Source organism: Ischnura elegans, chromosome 2 (assembly GCF_921293095.1).
Source record: "Ischnura elegans chromosome 2, ioIscEleg1.1, whole genome shotgun sequence".
Taxonomy (NCBI): Eukaryota; Metazoa; Arthropoda; class Insecta; order Odonata; family Coenagrionidae; genus Ischnura; species Ischnura elegans.
Window position 1 is genome coordinate 86,904,311 of NC_060247.1, and position 19,393 is coordinate 86,923,703.

Genomic DNA, 19,393 nt, shown 5'->3' on the forward strand with positions numbered 1-19,393 from the left:
TTGCTGGGTATTATCTGAAGTCTTAGATACAGGCTGGAGTATACTAAACGGTTATCTGTACTGCATTTTGCACCAATCTATCCCTGCCTTAGCCTTACAATAATGTATCACTTGCAATTTAAAAATCATCACGCTTCAACAATCATTACTTTTCGCTGAAATTTTTGCATCACTTTCCATGAATTTTCTCTTGTGCAATCGAGCTACCCTAAAAAATATAAGGGCATTTTTGGTATTTATCGGAAATTCCCTTTCCTGATGATTTATTTCCAGCTACGAGTTTATTAATGTCACTAATATGGTTCTTCAATTATATATTTTTTAATGAAATTATAATCGAAAAAGGATTTTGCAGTTTACTTGCTTCCAATTTTTCGCGAGAAGTATCTCGTTTCGACTGCAAACTCTTTTAAGGAATTGATTCGGCTCTAATAGAAAAGTAAAGCCACCATTTGCACGCCATGTCCACTGTCAAGTAATTGGGGAAAGTTGATTAGACGCTTTAAGTTGTTATTTTTGAACGAAAAAATTTAAACTTTAAAAATTAATCATTCAATTGAGAGAGATTGAATGGTAATTGCTTGGGATCAGTGGCGCAGCGAGGGGGGGGGGGGGGTTGGGGGTTAAAACCCCCCCAGAGCTCAGAGAAATATTTAAATTTAATCCATTTTGCTTAATAGGATTGGTATTACTAATATAACAGTGTAAGGATTAATAAAATATCCCTCAGAAATCCGTAAAACTCACCATTTTGAACCGTTTATTTTAAAATCTCGCACCTACCGCTTATCTTGGTGGGTATTCTATACCACCTCACACCCCGGCATTAGTTGTACCTAAACCCCCAAAGCCTTAATTCCTGGCTGCGCCCCTGCTTGGGGCAAGCTTTCAGATAACAGAGAAGTAGGTGAAATTTGTGAGGCTTTTTCTGATGCACCTACGCTTATCTCTACGCTTATCTCTACGCTTTTGTTTTCATACAACATATCTACGAATCCTTCTCTGGTACATAGCTCATGTTTCTCAGCCCATAGGAAGACGCGTTGCTCTCACTCGCGACCGGTATTTTTTTCGTTACTTATTACTCGTTTAAACGTTTGGTATAGTCTTGAAGTACCTACCTATTCAGGGCATATAAAGTAGACCATCCCTCTGCATTTTTTTCTTATGTAATTTTTTTCTGTAATGTTGACTGTAAATGTTTTTCTGTAATGTCTTAGATATCTATTCTTCAAATTTCAATATCACAGAGAAAGTTTTAAGCGAGTAATTCGTCGCGGAAAATAAGACAAAATACGACCGGTCGAGGAGTAAAAAGGTGTCATCATACAATTGATGTAATTGCGAGCTATAAGTTATAGAAAACATATGTAGGATAGTGGAAACGTGTTTATCAGGGTGATATTCAGGAAATACAATCATCTTGGCTAGTGCACTTCTTTTAATTGCGATTGATGTAATTAATCAATCGGATTTGTCGGCAATGGTCTATGCATAGACTTTGATCTTTTATGATTGTGAGTCTCATGGTTATCACTGAACAAAGTGTAGTTATAAATATCAAATTCTGACGAAATTTATCATACTTTACGGTTAAATGGGACATTGAAAACCAGTTTGATAAATTCTATCAGGGACTATCATAGTCACCAAACCAGTTTGATATTTTCTATCGAACTGGTTTGGTAATTGTTACCAAACTGGCCACAGCAGTTCGATAAAAACTATTAAAAGATAAAAAAACCGACGTAGCGTGCACATGTGAAAGATTTACGATCCAGAAAAACATTGATTTATTGAAAATAATGAAATTAAGAGTTAAAGTAAGTTTGTGCAAAAGAAATAAAAAAGTGGAGGAAAATTTCGCCTGCAGGAAGCATAGAACGTGGGACCCCCGCGTGGTAGCAACGGACTCGACAGAACCACCTTAGTATATTAATATTCTAATTACTCAGCCTTTGTTTTGAAATATGAATAAGGTGTGACTACAGTTTCTCTTCGTAAGCTTAAGAAGAATATTTGATGCACACTATATCAATACAAGATCAATATTATCTGTTGCAGATACCCAAGAAAGCTTTTTTTGCAGGATTTTTACATTGATGTAATTTGACTATACCGTGCTAGGTGAGATCCTTGGCATTGATTGGGTGTAGTATGTCGAATTTTATTTCATGATTATTCATCATGATCGCAAATGATAGCAATTAAGGTATTCCTCTAATTTTAGTTTTAATATGTCGGAATAAACAAAATCTCCTTACAACTTTAGTATCCATGATAATACACTATTAAATAATCTAGTGAGTAGGAGATAACAATCTTAGATAAACAAGATATTATTAAGGTTGTGAATCTTAAAAGCCAAATAACTTAGTCGCTCAATGAAACGTGATATTCGTAATTCAAACAATTGAAAATGAAATTCCCATAATTACACTTATCCTACGCATTCTAGTATCCAATATTTTTGATATACCAGATTACGGATAACATTCCACATAAAATCAGAAATAAAATGAAAAATGAACGTAAACAAAATTAAAACGTTATTGCCAACACAAATAATGAAAATAAAATCATTTCTACGAACCAATCTTTTAAGTAAGGTCTGTTTAGGAATCTTTCAACTGCAATTATGTATTGGTATAAACAAGAAAGGAACGACAGTCCGTTCGAAAGCATACGAAACATGATTAGTAAATTCTATATAACCAAAATTTGTTAACTTTCGTAAAATTGATCATAATTTCGATGGAAGTTACCAAACTCTGAAGCGTATCGATTTTATGCAGCTATTTTTACCAAACTCTTTCGTACAATTGACCGCATTGTAAAAAATCACAATTTTCGATGAAATTCATCAAGATCGCTTGATAAAATAAATGAAGTGCTTACTAATTTACTTCAAATTTTAAGTATATTTAACAAAAATACTCCCTATCACACCTGTTTGATCGCTTCAATCAAATCTTTTTTTTCCGTGTAGGAAGGGGAAAAATACAAAACGTCATTGAGAAATACTGAAATCTGTACAGGAGGATGGCCATCGAAACTTAGTTGAAAATAAATTTTAGTGAACGGAAAATAAGAGTGAGACGGAGAACTACATTTTCCAAGTCATTAATGTGGACAAGGTGTGTTAGGTGGGCGGGCCAAGGTGAGATAAAATGTCAACCACCCATAACAAGGTCCCTTAATTGGTCTTATTACATAGTGATGACAGGATTCTTGACGATTTTTTTATGTGCTGCTATTATTAAAGTATTCTACCGATTAAAGGTAGGTTTCCATGGAGTGCTTACGAAGTGCCGACCTCGTTGCCACCTACGACACCCGCCCTTAAGGGCTGGGTCCCGCCATTACATCCGAGGCTAGTTTGATCTAACTCCATGTTTTCAGGGAAGAGATAGTGGGTAGGGTTTCCCACTTCCATTCCAACAGTGTTTTTACGTGACACCATCACGTGGACTACCTTTCGTCTGGCTCCTACCCTTCGACCTATCTGGCATGGGTGGATCTACCGGGAATAATTGCAATTAATCCCTCCAGCGCAGCTCTAGGGGTCATAGGAACGCGCAAGCCTTTCCACCGCGACAAGGTTGTAGCCCAAGGGAAAGGTCTTGACGATTAGGCATCATGAAACATTAATAATTGGCCAATTGGAATTTTGTAAGATAGTTGGGTATCATTGAAAGAGTATCTGTTGTTAAACTTTCGCGACGCTATCAGCATATATTTTGAAAACAGCCCTTACGACAAGAGTGCTAGTGGATAAGTAACGTAGCCTCGAAATTGGTCGACTAATTATTCTGAGGGGCTGAGCTGTCCAGTGAGTATTTCACTCGGCGATAAATTAATCACCTTCCATTCAGATTAGGAGAGAAAATTTGTGATGATTAATGTGTATCCATTACTAACTCGCGTTCAAATTAATGTGAAGTTAATTTGCGGATAGTGATAGTGTCTCAATGATTATCAAGCATGATATCTACCTTCTTTTCTCATTGGAAAGTTGTGTCGACGCGTGTAGCTATTTACTTCGAAATAATATCTCTTTACACAAAATATGGATTCTGTTCCTAATGAAAGAACACAATCTTTAATTCAACTGGCTTGCAGATGGGTGCCTTTTTAACAGCAAATATTGGTATCGGCGTGCTTTTATCTACGATTTGTTGACAAATTTGTGGATGAAAAAACTTTAAAACTAAACCAGGCTACATGTTTATAATCGCTAAATACTCGCAAGATGTTGGCTATATCCTTCATCTATCGCTTGATTAGACCTTCATACACAATACCACTCGTCCATAAGAAAATGAAGAAACGTAACTGATAATATTGAAGTGATGATATTAGGATTAACTCTCATGTGCACTTATTTTGCGATTTTGGCGTGAAAAAACATTCATTGTAATGAAGGAAAAGTATGTACATTGCCTTGGTAGGTGCTCATAGCGTATGCGTGAAAAATATTTAATAAAAATATCAATGTGTAAAACGTCCTGTGAATATATTTATGCTAAAAAGTTGAGGTAAATATTATTTTTAACGTTTTAATTAATAAATTTCTTATGCGTCATTTTCAGGATACACTCTTATAAAATGCCCGGATGTGTTTTTATTTGTTTCAAAAAATGTTTTTGCTGTGCAACGATAATACCACTGAGCGTTGAGCACCTCGTGGAAATGATTTTGGACAATATTTTAGACAAATTTTATGGGTTTTCTGCCCTGACCTTGGTTCATTTTATCCTGTGTTATAGATGCCTAAGGATTAATCCAATTAATCCAGATTTTCTCTTCGTGGTGGTGTTATAAAATCAGAAATGGTCAATGCTCCAGATTCCAAATGGAGGGTATATCTGCTCATCGGTTTGGTATAGATAAGGTATAATATATAAGCGAATGTTTTGCAGCAGTCCCCAGTGGTAAACCTAGTTTAAATTCGATTGAATGTTTTTCATCGAATCGTTTTGCAATTCATTCCCAATGACCTGGATCAATGCTTGATCAGTCCGGTAGACCATCGATGTCATGAGGATTACGTTCTGTTGTGAATTAACCTAAATAAGCGAATTAGAATTTTCTTATTTCAGGGACAACTACGTTCTTTTCGGGAACGAGAAGATAGTGATTGGCATTTTCTCTTGCTGCTGTATGAGGATTAAAATTCCAATTTTGGTTCCTCACTGAAGGCCATTCCGAAATTATGCAAATAAATGGAGATGCCATCTACGTCATTCCTTAAAACAGTCCTTTACCTTACTTATTGGCCGCCGATAAGTTGTCTTTACATTTTAGGACTAAAATTTGATAAATTAAAATTAAACTATAGATGTCACAACTTTTCCAATATCTTTATGAAATATCCATTATGACCTTTAAGTTGACTTTTTTGTCATGAGTCGTGATTTTATTATGTCATAAGATCGTATGTATTATTACATCTGTTTCAGTGATTGTGTTTAAATATCTCTGGTTTTGTTAATCTTAGATATTTGAATTGATATTTTGGTTGAAGCTGAGATTATGAAGGAAATCTATCATTTGAAATTTTATGGAAAACCGACGTTTTCTGCTTTCTGGCAAGAGGTGAAGAAAGAAGGTATCTATTAGTACAAGATTTCATGTAGTTATGTCATGAATGATACTGTAAAAAAACCTGTTTCATGGAGCTGAAAGGAATATTTTTTCGTAAAATTCACTTATTTTTAAATATTATTCACTTATTCAACTATTAACAACTGTTGTCATACGGGAAATGCTGTGAATAGTTTTTTTAAATTGTTGATTATTTTTTATCAATTCAATCTAATCTAGGATATTTCGGAAATAGCCATTATCTATCAACATATTTCTTTCTTCTGGACACAAGAATTAAACATTTTACTGTACAGTTTCATACCAAGAGCTCACATTATATCCATGTCATGTCCATGATGTTAATTGTTAGCATGTTGCATTGATGAGATGCCAGAACTATTGGATTAGATTATTATTTCAAAGTTCGTGGAAAACTAATCTTCAGTGGTCAGGTAGCTTTCAAGTTCATACACTAAGTAAGTGATTCTATTCATAATACCGTTGGGAATCAATTTTGAGTGTTTAGTAGTAAAAGTTACCAACGTTACGCTTACTAACATGAATGTGGTTATCTCATTTCGCCTCAGGGTGGAAGTATTCCTGATTCAGCTTACCGTTCTATCTCTCGGGAATAGCCAAAAGGCTTCATATATAACCGATAATTTTTCCGAAGCGAAAACTTCTCTACCTTCAAAGCAAACCGTATTGGCTCTCCACTGCAATATGGAGACGTCACTGCTACCGTCAATGGAACTTTTATGCAAGTTTTTTTTTACGTTTCTATCTTATAGCAACGTCCGTGCTGTCTGACCGATGGGATTTTCTGTATTGCTTGGGGAAGTTCCACGAATCCGATTAATTTTCCCGTGGCCTTGTGGAAGGCGCGGCTTGGATTTATGTACGTATTGATTGATACTGCGGTCTGCGGTTTTTCAAATGTGCTCACTGTTTCCTTTTATCCACGAAAGAATTGAATTCTGGCGTATTTTAAGCATTCAACCTACACATGTTTGTTGCGTTCAACTGTGGAACCTTTCTTTATTTCCTGGTATTTTTATTCTACTGCAAAACCACAAGAATTTAAAACTAATGATCAGACGTACTTTTCCATACCGTCGAAAGGGCTTAATTCCGTAAGTCAAATTTTTTAATATTTAGTGTTAGAGATACTGTTTCATTATTTGCTCTTCACACAGGGACGCCGACTTACAAAAAATATTGGGGGCAAACCGGGGATCTTGCCCCTGGAAGTTGTTCCTTCGGTTAGAAGTCTATAAAATTGAATGAACAAGTTAAAATCCCACACGTACTTGTCTTATAATATTATAAAAATAGATAAGTCAGTTTAAAATCGCAAAAACCGTTCAGGTATGTTATATATTTGGTTTTTTAGTTAGTCATAGAAAACTTTACAAAATATTAAACCCCTCTCGGTAACTATCGAAAAGAGATTTTTCTCGCGGTAGTTGTCTTAAGCTTTCGTAAAGGTATCTATCATCCATTAGTGAAAACTATGATTCTTTCGATTAATTATATGATATACGCTAATGAGGAGCAGTCTTTCTTGAACTACGAAGAGTATAATGAGACTCTGCGATGAAGAAGCTCTCGTAAGATGCACACAATCCGGATCACTCTCATTGAAATTCTAAGTAAGGCTATGCTTGCATGTCGTAGGACGTTAAATATGGCCAGGAGCGACAGTTGAATTAAGATCGAGGTCAAAGGCCAAAGAAGTTCCTCTTATTATTTATGTGGAAGGTCGGCATTGTTTCTTTGGGCATTTTTATGCATGATCGTGGCTGGTCACCATTTCATTGCGCATTTGAAGAGAACAATGGTCAGCGATCTGTTGACCCTAAGGGTCGAGGAAAGTCTTTGGACATTGATGGGGTAGGCGTAAAGAAAGCATGATGTTCAATGCCAAGGTGCAAGGTTAAATGAACGTTTACCTTGTGCTATTGAATCCTGTCGAAATACTTTCCAAGTCACAATAACGGTTGTTGGATGTTTATATTTCAAGTGGAATGTTTTGGATGACATTGGCCCAAATCGAAAGCAACTTTTTATCAGTATGTCGGTGACTGATACTTGGAAAGACAGCTTTTCGAAATGACAGCACCTCCTCGTCCTCTTAAAGATCCATACCGAAGAACCCGGTGTAACGTCGTTTTGTTGGCAGTGATTTGATCCCAATGGAAGATGCTTTCGGGTATTATCCACAGTTTTGTGTTTTATACGTCAGAGTGAACGTCCGCTGTGGGGATTTTTGCGCCCAGGAATAAAATTTGTCTGGTATCTTATCGATTTATTTGCACCCTCGTGAAGTATCGCATCAAGTTTTACCTATATTCATGCCGTTATTTCAATACTTGACCGATATCTTATGAAAAAAGAACGGTACTTGTTGCATTTTTCTAGTCTAAAATTCAGAGAGACACTCTTTATATATTTTGGCATACCTAATTATGACGCTAATTGACGTAAATATTCTTTTCGTTTATAACTAATGGAACTTTTATAATGCCTTATTTATAATTCCTTTCCACTGTGAAAATGGTGGATATGGCTAAATGTAACCATCCATGCTTGATGAACAAAATAATGAATTGTGAAATTTCTTGCAAAAATGTTACTTTTTCTTTACTTATCGATCATTGAAATAATTTATTTACTACTCATGCATACTGCTTTATAGTAGATATTCCTATGTCTTCTGCGTGATATTAAAATGGCAATTATTTTAATAAGCTTTGATTTTTTTATTGCTTGCTGAGTCATTTGAAACTTAAATTTACGATTGATCTGAGCCACTAAATCATTGGTAATTGTAGTACTACTGGTTCCTCTTTTCTTGTCAACTTTACTACTTTCCTTATCAAGCGCTTAGGTTTTCTTTTTGTTTTTAAACTACTATGGCTATACCAGATTCGTTGCAATTTAGACTTTTTTCGACCTTTCTGCGATGTCAATTTGAAATAGTTTACTTGGCACATATCATATTGCAAATCTTAGTTCGTTGTATTAACATTGTTACATTAGTGGGATCGTCACAGAGCATCTCTGTTTTGGAGTTACTTACGGACTCATCGAGTATGTCCGTGAATTTACATATGTTGTTGTTCGGCTGTCGTGGCGTTTCGCTTTGAGGCGTAAAAATAACCATAATTGTGAAATTACTCCTGCTAAAAATGAATTTCGAAGGTTGTGACCACAAGGTCATTCCTTTGATGGTAAAGAGCCATGTGAGACCTAAGGTAGCATTTTAAATGAAAGGGAAAGCGGATGGAACTCGTTATCCCAATTCTACGCCCGTGCGAAGATGGGAGGTATCCCACACTTAGGTCCCAAGGCTGGAATTAGAATCTGCACTTGAATCTTTGAGAAGGTCTTCACGTTTCATCTACGGAACCCGAAAAAATGCTGTCCCACACCGGGAAAAGCTGGCAATTCCTGTGTATTTTATGTCACGGTATCTGACTCCATACGCCTTAACTGAGCTGGTGCGAGTGTTAAGACCCTGGATTATTAGCTGGAGGGTCTGGATTCGGACTCCTTTTGGTGGGAAGTCAGCAACGCATTGGGTCTTATTGATTGCACTGATTGCTGATAAGAAGTAATTTATGCAAGAACATGGCTTGATATCCCGAAATCACTTGATTTCTGGTAAGTTGAATGTGGTTGAGCTTTTTTTTCTGTCAACTTTTAAATGGAGGGACAGCTTACACCTTAAGCCACCGTAGACCAACCCTTGTCGTTTTGAAATACGAAATATTGCATTAAACGTTAGGGAGTACTTATTATTATGGTAATAAACGTCGTAAAAATATTCAAAACACTCATGAATTAAAATAGAACTTATGGATTTAGATTTATCATGTTTTTCTTCATTAAAATACGATCGTACTAGATGAAAGTGTTTGTAATCATCTTTCGTATTTGGTTAATTTATCGCTTCATGATTGTTCGAGCACATGTACTGTCAGATTACGACCTTACTTCTCATATTAGCGTAGCCATTTGTTCACAGCATGTGGTGGATGAGTAATGATCGCCTAGAGAGCCAAAGAGTTGTAATAAGACTCAATTTTGTTAGCTTTTACAGTTGGATATACGAATTGAATTCCCTCCAGCGTATTTTTGATTTTAAGCTTAAATTGTTATAGAACGATTATCAAGTGATAAGTGGTCAATTCAACGTATGTACTGTTTCTTCGACACTGAAAAATAGCGCCTTTGCTGTATGTGGTCTTGCTTATATAAAATAGCAAAATAAAAATGAAAAATCCCTCCGTACAATTACAAGTTGACCGGTAGCCTTCATACTTAGCCCGAAATTGCGCTAACTCAAGGATAGAGATACAACACGTGGATTTTTCAATTTTTCAAGGATATTTCAGCACGTGGCCAGTGTAAATACGATCACTCTCGCTGAGTTTGGTAGTTTTAACACCCTGCGTCGCAGAAATGTATTTTTCGATGTAGAATCAATTCATGTTTTCTCTGGTGTGAAAAGGAGTAGTCTGCCATTATTTAGTCATAATCAGAGATAATTTTATGGAGCCAATGTTATTAGATTTTTAATTTACATTTAATCAGCATAGCGAATAATGGTAAACATTGGCATCAGCACTATGTGAAATTCTCACAGAAAAATTAATATCTGCAGTATGTGCCATAACTTAATTTACCTCATCTAAGCAAGCGTATAAAACCTAGTGAAACAATGTTCACATCTCTCACATAGCGTAGCGAGAAAAATTCTCTATCTATTTCCGCGGTCGTAAAGCTCTCGATATTTCCCGTCTCCCACGCAGCAGTTTTTACTTGTACTCGATCAAGGATAGGTGAACCAGTTGTCCATGGTCGGAGAATTTATCGCCTCGGTTTGTGCTAGCAAATTCACGCATGAGGAAAAAGCATGCCTCGGCTGTCAGCGCACTGCTCCGTGTAAAGGCTCAATTTTCGTTATGTTGCCTTTCCCGCTCGGATTAGTGAAAGTGATTAATAATTATTTTTCCGTAGTTATATTGATAGAGGAAGAAATGCACTTTTATGACCGCGACTTTGTCCTTTATTTCGTTGCCATAAAATCGGAATATTTTTACTCATAAACATTTGAAACATATTTTCGAATGGCTTGATTCATTAGGATTATTCATTGTGCATTCTTATAATCTCAGAGATATAATCTGGCAAAATTTTTAACAATAATTTTTTTCTTACGAGGAAGATCTACTGAAATTTACTTATCACACTTCTCAAATATTCTCTCCGTGAGCAATAATGATTTGCCTTTAATATGATTTTTGTGAATATCAGAGATAATTTTATGAAGTTAATGTTACTATATTTTTAATTTTCATTCAATTAATATGGCGAATAACGCAAACATAGGCATCAGCAGATTGTGCATTTATCACAGAAAAGGTTAACGTTAAGTTTTTTTTAATATTTCGCTTGGCAGTGATATGTTAACTGTGATAATTACCCTATAATCTGTGTGGAAACTGCAAAATTAAATCGTATCCGTTCCTTTAATTTCGGTATTTAACGGGGAGGGGAGATATTTAATATTTTATTTCTTTTAATTCAAAGGCTGGAAACATCCCGATCCATGTTCCAACTATCACTCGAAGATTTGCAAATGGAGTCATAAATTTGCGATACTGGGACGTGATGGCTCCAATTCATTGGCAAGGTCCCGCGCGCGGATCTGGCCAAACCTCCGTTCATAAAATCACTTTTAGTCTCTGAATATGAATTTTGAAAACCTCGATGCTCGCACCATTGCGCACTTTTAATCCTCAGAGAAATAATCGATCCTCACTTCTCGATTTCACTCGATTTTTCTTCGTGTGAGACCAACACGAAGGTCTTTATGGAATGTACCACAGGGGTTGACGTGGGACCGGTTCAGCTTCGCCCCGTGTCCCAAACAGTCCGATTGTTGGCACAAAGAGAGGGAAAAGTCGTGGAACCTCCAATAACACTCGGAAGAGATGTGTACATATATATTCCACAATGGTCTCCACCGCGAATCCCCTTTTGGTAACACTCTCCTTTTCGTTCGCACTTGTTTGCTATCGCAAAAATACTTCTTAAGTAAATAGATATCCGGACCACCACCACATACCTCTCGTCCTCTCCAGTGGGGAAGAAGCTGGGGTGATCTCCTCTCCTTCTTTCACTCACTGTCTCTCTCTCTCTTTGTTAAGATCTCCGCACTGGTCACAGTCACAAAGTCTTCTCATCCACCACACTGTCGCCCTTTAGAATGGCGTGATTTTTTGTGTGGCACTCGCTTTATATAAAGCATAGCCACCAAGGTGATCATCCCCCACTTCCCCTCTTGTATGTCTCCCACACCTTCCCCCTTCTCTCCGACGGCGGTGTCCCTCTCCCCTCCTATCACTCTCCGCCCTCCCCCCTCGCCCCACCCCTTATTTATCATCGCGCGCCCTCCTGGACTTCCCCCTAACCACGCACCACGCCATCAGCGCCTCCTCCCCGTTTCCCACCAATACACTCGGCTCTCTGTATTTCCGTCAATGTGTGTACCTCCTCGTCGGGTGTGCGCGTGGCTGGATGCCACCCCGTGAAGATGAGCGGGGTCAAAGATTTTCGGGAGTGTGGAGCAGTGGACCACAATTGGGCCGAAAATCATTCAGAATTCGCTGTTCATTAACTTATTGCCGGAGATGGAAGGGGAAAATGAGTTAGCGCGGAAAAATATCTTCCTCGTTCGCCCGTTCTACCAGTCTTTTACATAAAATAAATGTGTAGGTTGCCGCCCACATTTCATGAGTTTGTTACGTCATTAGAGTTCTGGTTCATTTGCTGGTTTAGGGAGGGTCGCTCATTGAGGGATGCAATCGCTAACTGGATGGATGGCAATAATCGGTGGACTTGAAGTGATGAATAGAAAAATTGTATTGGGGAGAGCGGGGTAATAGCGTACGATTAAGCATTTTAAGTTTATGTCTTTCAATTGAAAACTTCAATGAAAGAGACAATCATATTATTTTGAACGAAGTTCGATTTCCTACCAACTCTTTGCTCCATGTTTTGAAAACGTAACTTACTTTGAGTGTTATATCCATTTTACAAAACACTTACAGTGCATGGTATTTCCCCAACTGATGAGGGAAAAATCAAAGATGGAAAATGTAATTTAAAGTTTTATTCTATCATCAAAATGAATAAAACATGGCGTATTAGCTTACGTTAAAATTAAAATAATACCAACCTACGATCTTTATTGAAATAAAAGTCAGCTAACATAAAACCAAAATTCAAAAATCCTTTTTTATTTACGATTAAATCTTTTATTGTAGCATAAAAATATGAAAATCCATAATTAGCCCGGACAAACTGACGACACGACGGAAGAAGGTTGTTCGGATTATTGAGGTGTTCCGACTATCGAGTTTCGCCTGTATTTGGGAGCATTGGCAACTCAACCATTCAGGGGTCCTTCATAATTCACATGAACAATTTTAAAACGTAAACATTTTAATGATTAATGTTCATACGGTATTGCCCCATGCAAGGTATGCGAAATTGCCCCAAAACGACATGGCGCAGCATTTTCAACCCTAGCGTTAAATAAGGACAATAGAGGACTTGTGTTTGATATTAAAATATAGCCCGTGATATGGGCTATTCAAAACCACTAGTTTGAATATAGTCACTAAAATCACGTTTCACTCACCTCAGTTCGAGTTAGTCTTTAAAATTATAAGAAAAGTTGGAAAAACAGAGAAACTTTCGTCACATACACGTCCGTAAAGGCAGAAGCTCTCAGATTGTCTTTATCGGTTCAGCTTTTCTTCCGATGTACAGCAGTTCTTCCCAGCGCTCGCTACATTCTCCAACGGATCTAAAATATGGTGCACGGTATTACCCCGCTCTCCCCTACTGTTTCTATGGTTATCCATTGATAATCGGGTAAATAGAATTTAAATATTCAAGGAAATCAGTCGCCTAATCCAGGATTCGAATTTGTAATCTTCTGTTCGCTAGGCAGACGCGTTAACCGTTGCGCCAGGTGACACTGGTTAAATTGGCGAAGGATGAAATCACTAAATACTTACCTCAGCTCGGCTTCAGGGCAAGTGTCAGTGATTTAACTTCCAATTTTAACTATCAAATATTGAGGCTCATACTGCCTCTGAAGACTTGTAAACAGTGTACGAATGTTTTGTCATCTGATTCTGAACTGTACTGAAACTTTCAAGCCGATCCGAGAATGGAAAGTGGGTTAAAAATCAACTAAATGAGTCCAACGACGAAACCAGCAAACAGACGAGTCAAGTGAAGAAAAAGCATATGAAAAAGAATTTCCAACGTAATAACGATCCACGCGTACCGGATAGTCCCTTCTGTTACTTTTGCTTTCTGCCTCGTACGGTCCTTCTAGCCCAAAGTTGAGGTTGAGTAGAGGCGCAAGAGTGCTCCTGGACGTGAACTGGACTTTCGTTTTGCGGGCAAAGATTAGAGGGGGAATGTTTTTGGATGAGGACGCTCCTATTGGTCGCCGCAGTCAAGCACCAGGAAATGAGGGAGAACCCGTTCTACCTCCCTCCGTGACTCCGGCGGTCTGCCCGCGGTGCATAATTGTTACTTAATGGCGCTCAAAATTCCGGCTCCTGCTCTTGTTCGAATACAGAAGATGCAGAGAGGAAAATAAGGAAAGAATCGGGAAATCCCTCAACAGTTTCCTGTTTTCTTCCGTTTTTATTTTCGACAATACTGACCAGAGTCGATCTCTTCGATGCGAATTGTTTTCAAAGTTGAAGTATGTTGTAAAATTTTAGGTTTTCCCGGCGTATAGATTGATGAAAAATTACTCGAGTTAGCCACCGGGTGTGGTATTGTGTTAATTCTCCCGACGTTTCCACGGCTGAGTCTACCAACGTCTCTTTAACCAACTTTAACCAAGGGCTTTACTCTGTATGCTACTTTTTACGGTACTAATTTATTAATTCATATCCTTGGTTGCCCTTATTGTTGTGTGCGGATGGTGCGATTAAATATGACATTCCAGGCACTGCTTGATTTGAAGTCTTTATATCGGTTTATGCTCCAGGCTAATTTCAATCGCCTCCGTTACAATTCGATCCCAATAGTCACTAGTGCCGCATAAAACCTTCGTACTTTTGAAGGCCACCCTATGAACGAGGTCCAAGCAATGCTCGGCTACCGCCGACTTCAATGGATAAAACACGCGAATGCATCTTTCATGCTCCGTCAGACTTTTTTCGATTGTGCGGCCAGTTTCCCCAATGTAAACGTGACCGCACTCACATGGGACGCTGTATACTCCCGAGGTTTTGAGGAAGTTATATTTTGGTGTCCCGATGCAGGCTTTAACCTTGGTGAAAGGTATGTGGATTGTTTCTATATTTTGTTGTCGGAGTATCCGGGCTATGTTGTCGCTGATGCTGGAAATGCACGGGAGAATGGCTGTGGCTATCGTTTTTTTAAATACTTCTATTGAATCACTATTAAAATGGTCTTTTTAAATGCCGCTTGGATGTCACGTTGGCTTTACCCGTTGTTTCTAAAGGTGGACTTAAGGTGTGCTTTTTCTTGGTTCAAGTGAGCCTCATCTGATATGACTGCGGCTCGATGGAATAGGGTTGTCAGGACGCTTTTCTTCTGTGCCGGGTGATGATGGCTGGAAGCATTTTGGTATAGTTCAATGTGCGTTGGATTCCTGTATACGCTCTGTCCTAAATTCCTATTTTCTTTTCGTTCAATAAGGATGTCCAAGAAGGGGAGGCATCGGTGATTTTTAACTTCCATTGTGAATTTAATGTTTGGTTGTTCGCCGTTCATATATTCTGGGAATTCTAAAGGAGGCGATAAAAAAATTAGCCTGGAGGAGAGATAAAAAGAGATAAAGGCTTCCAAGCCAAGCCAAGCGGAGTTTTCTTTTATAGCGTTAATCCGAGCTCCCAGCCAATCAGCTGTATTCTTGGAGTTTCTTATACTATAGTTGGCTTCTTACTTGAAGTTTCAGACCGTACATTGCGGGGGTTAGGTGGGTAAGGGAATATGGGAAGGGTTAAGGGCTCATTTGGGTGTTTTGTGCTTTGGTTTGGTAGGAATTACGTAATCCCATAGTTTCTTAAGTAGTTCATTATTGGGTTTATTAAAGGAATATTCGAAATTTTCAACTGCAGCCTTAAGGAAAGTTAAAATGGGGTAATTTTTAAGTCATTTCTAATTTGGCGATTACTGATGAACCACGGGGCTCCTATTATTTTTCTAATTCATTTATTTTCGCATGTTTGGATACGTTTCAAATGCGCAGCGGCGGCATGTAGCCATAGTGGAGAGGCGTATGAAAAAAGCGATTTCATTGATGATGTGTACAGTAGGAGTTTGGTTTTCAGTGCCAGAGGGGACGTGGATTTCAGTGCCTGGAATGCCATAATTAATCGCTACATCTGCACACAACAGTAAGGGCAACCAAGTATATGAATAAATAATAAATGAGTACCGTTAAAAGTATCATAAAGAGTAAACCCCTAAAGACGATGGTAAACTCATACGTTGAAACGTTGGGAGAATTAACCCAGTACAACACCCGGTGGGAAACCCGAGAAATTTTTCATTGAAGTATGTTGTTGTGTTTCTCAAGTAGAGCTCGTATTTATGCGTAAAAAGTATTTGAACTCGTATCGATGGCTCGTCATTGTCCGGGTGAGAATCCAATGTTGAAGCCTGAATCACACGATCATTTCTTTCGTCGCGAAAAGTGATCACCAGAGCGATCGCTTTTCGCGACGGGAAAAGTCATCGCTCTAGTGATCATTTTTCTGAATCACACGGTCCCTCCCGCCGTCGCCTTTCGCATCACTTTCGATATCACAGCTCGTTGTTATAGGACCCGCATACTGAAAATATATAGCGTGTTTGTTTATCTATATCGTTCCCACGATTTTCAAACGTTGCGCTGCAATCGCTCCGTACAAGAATGCGTTCTGATTGGCTGATGGGGCTTTAGTGACGGTTTCAGCGACGGAAAAAACGACCGGACGAATGATAAAAATAGTGATGGGATTCCTCATCGCGATCGTGATCGCGAAAAACAATTGCCGGCGACGATCATTTGCGAGTGATCACTCTAGTGATAGCGATAGTGATCACTCGGAAATGATGATAAAATGATCGTGTGATTCAGGCTTAAGAATTTTGTCGTGGCAGCGGCTAGGTTTATGCGTGATCATCTAATTGTACTTGCATTGGTTCATAAGTCGACTGTTTCTGGAATCTACGGATAATTCGTAGCTTGTATTAATCAGGGCTTAAGCCCACAACCCAGAATTCACGCTGAGTGCATCAACTAATTGTCCAAAGGTATCTATATACCTTCTCTTTCGTATACTTTTTGATTGATTTGGGGTGCAGTATGGTACAATGCTTCGGGACATACTGTGCCACGAGTAAACGTGTTCATTCGCATAATTTGGCGGAGTCCCGAGGTTATGGAATCACTGGAAAATGGCGTATGTAGTCATTGGAAAACTTCAGGAAATAGCCGCAGAATACTTAGCTTTGCAGCTCACACAAATTCGATGGAGGATAAAAGCGCGTACTTCCATGATCCCATTTCCCTCCGTCATGATCGCCTATCAGAAAATTGTGTTAACTTTACCACGTGGTTAATGATGAAATTTTTTCATAAAATGTTTTATTGCATTTTAATGGTGAAAATTCTTTTTATGTGGTTGAATATGATATTTTCACCTCCGTTTTAATTGTTACTTGCCAAAATAATTTCATATTTTTTTTTAACTTAACCCTCTCAAGTGCCGTCATCTCTGGCGTTCCTCAAGTTCTTCTGTGTGCTCCATCATTGTGGAGCACTTGCTTGTAATGAAATATCCTCTCAATATAAAAATTATGGTAATTGAGTAAGTATTTGGCGGAAATTTGATGCAAATAAATTCATTTGCTACTTTTGTGATGGAGTTTCCATAAAATGTTACTGACAGTGTTAACGGGTGAATGGTGTCGTCTTTTACGATTTCATTTATTATAATTCTTGTTCCCCAGAAAGAAAAAAATAAAAAAGGTCTACTTATCACTACATTTTCCTGATTTCCTTAATTGTGCTTTCAGTGGCATGATTATGACTAAAAACTTGCTTAGCTCATTCGTTATTTGAAATGGTGAAATCAAGTAAATTTTGGAACGGGTTTCTAAACTCTGGTGATTAGCCCGCACGTGGCGGGCGGTATGATAGAAAATAAGCCACACAATTTATTTAGGTTTGAACTCTCGTCTCTGCAGTATGTGTTCCTATCCGTGATTATCTCCTTTTGTCACATTATTTAGAGGTTGTTCTGAATATTTACCATCCAGATTGCGGTCCTCTTCGGTACTTTTTTCTTCATTAATAGGACATATCCCTCCACCTCAATTGTTTTTTTTTGGTGATGCACTACTCCATTATTTTGAAATTTTCATGGTATATTAAGTACATCCTGTTCAATATTTGCCTCCTCTTCAAATTTTAAGATTTTTCTTAAGTATTTTCTCTGATGAAATTTATTTTATATTTTAGAAACAGACGTGTGTCGACAATGGTGTATTTTATACGACATGAAATTTCCAAGATGGTAACGCAAGTTTTACGGAAGTAATACGTCGACACAAAGAATAGATACGATCGTTTGATATGGGGTGTGTTTCCTCGTTTAAGTCTCCTTTCTCACTCGCTCATTCCAGTCGCTCGGAGTGGTTGTTCACCCGTGATGTGAGGTGTAATATTTGTTATGGATTCATAATTAAGAAATTATATATCTTCTCATTAAAACTGGACTTAAGCGAAGTTAGCTTCGGTATTTCATGTAATTTTATAAAATTTAGATCATTAACAAGGCGTGTGGAGACATTTTCGTGGCTTTGAACTCGAAGGAAATTCCTTCAGCCGTTGCTGTTGTTCGCCGTTGTTCAGTCTCCGCTGCTGCTAGTCGAGAGCGTCCCTCCGATTTAGTTTTTGTTGGTTTTAGGCAGGCAATACCAGTTAAGACTTTGGCTAATCGTCACAACAATAAGTCTAGTGATGACAAGTCATTGTGTTCATTTTAAATCTCTTGAAAACCGCCAGGAGTCATGCTTTTGAGGTGGATGTCGAATATTTTATGACAGCTGATCATCTCTCGTCTGTTTAACCATTTTCTCCACTTTTTGCGCCGAATTTATTGTCTTCCGGCTTACGCAATGAAATGACAGACTGCTACTTATGTAATGCATCTTCTTCCCATGTTTAATGTTGAAAATTTTTAAAGTAACGGGTTGCGCAAACTAATACTAATTTTTGTATATCTTAAAGTAAATTTGGAGGGTTTTAATTAGCTTAAGTTAGCAGGGAAATTTTTATACTTTACGAGGACAGGATATAACAGTTAGATCAATTTTACTACTCACCTTTTTATATCATCTGGTATGTCTATATATTATCTAATTTGTTATTATTATATTTATTCTTCCCGTGAAGGTAGGTTTGCATGGTGATTTTTGTTAATCACCTCATCCTCACATTAAATTCACTTTTTAATTGCCGTATATTGCGGTATTAGACCTGTTGTTCTACCTTATATCATAGTACTCTGTACTCACCTCTGGACTACGAAATTTCTTTAACAAAACAAATATTATGAAGCCATCAACCAAAATCCAGAGTTTTTGATGATATATTTTAAAATTAATTACTGATAAAGCCTCATAGTTTTGCTCTTATTACATTTCACTCACAGAATGAAAACCCAAGGATAAGCAACCCAGA

At 37.8% G+C, this 19,393-nt stretch overlaps 1 protein-coding gene across 1 annotated transcript in view; it reads right to left on the minus strand.

Moving 5' to 3' along the window:
- Nucleotides 1–11,890, minus strand: part of LOC124154098 (fatty acyl-CoA reductase wat-like) — a 35,630-nt gene extending 23,740 nt beyond the window's left edge. Inside the window, exon 1 of the mRNA XM_046527612.1 lies at nucleotides 11,726–11,890. The gene's annotated coding sequence lies outside the window, so the exon portion shown is untranslated. The remainder of the gene's footprint in view (nucleotides 1–11,725) is intronic.
- Between the last annotated feature and the right edge of the window lie 7,503 nt (nucleotides 11,891–19,393).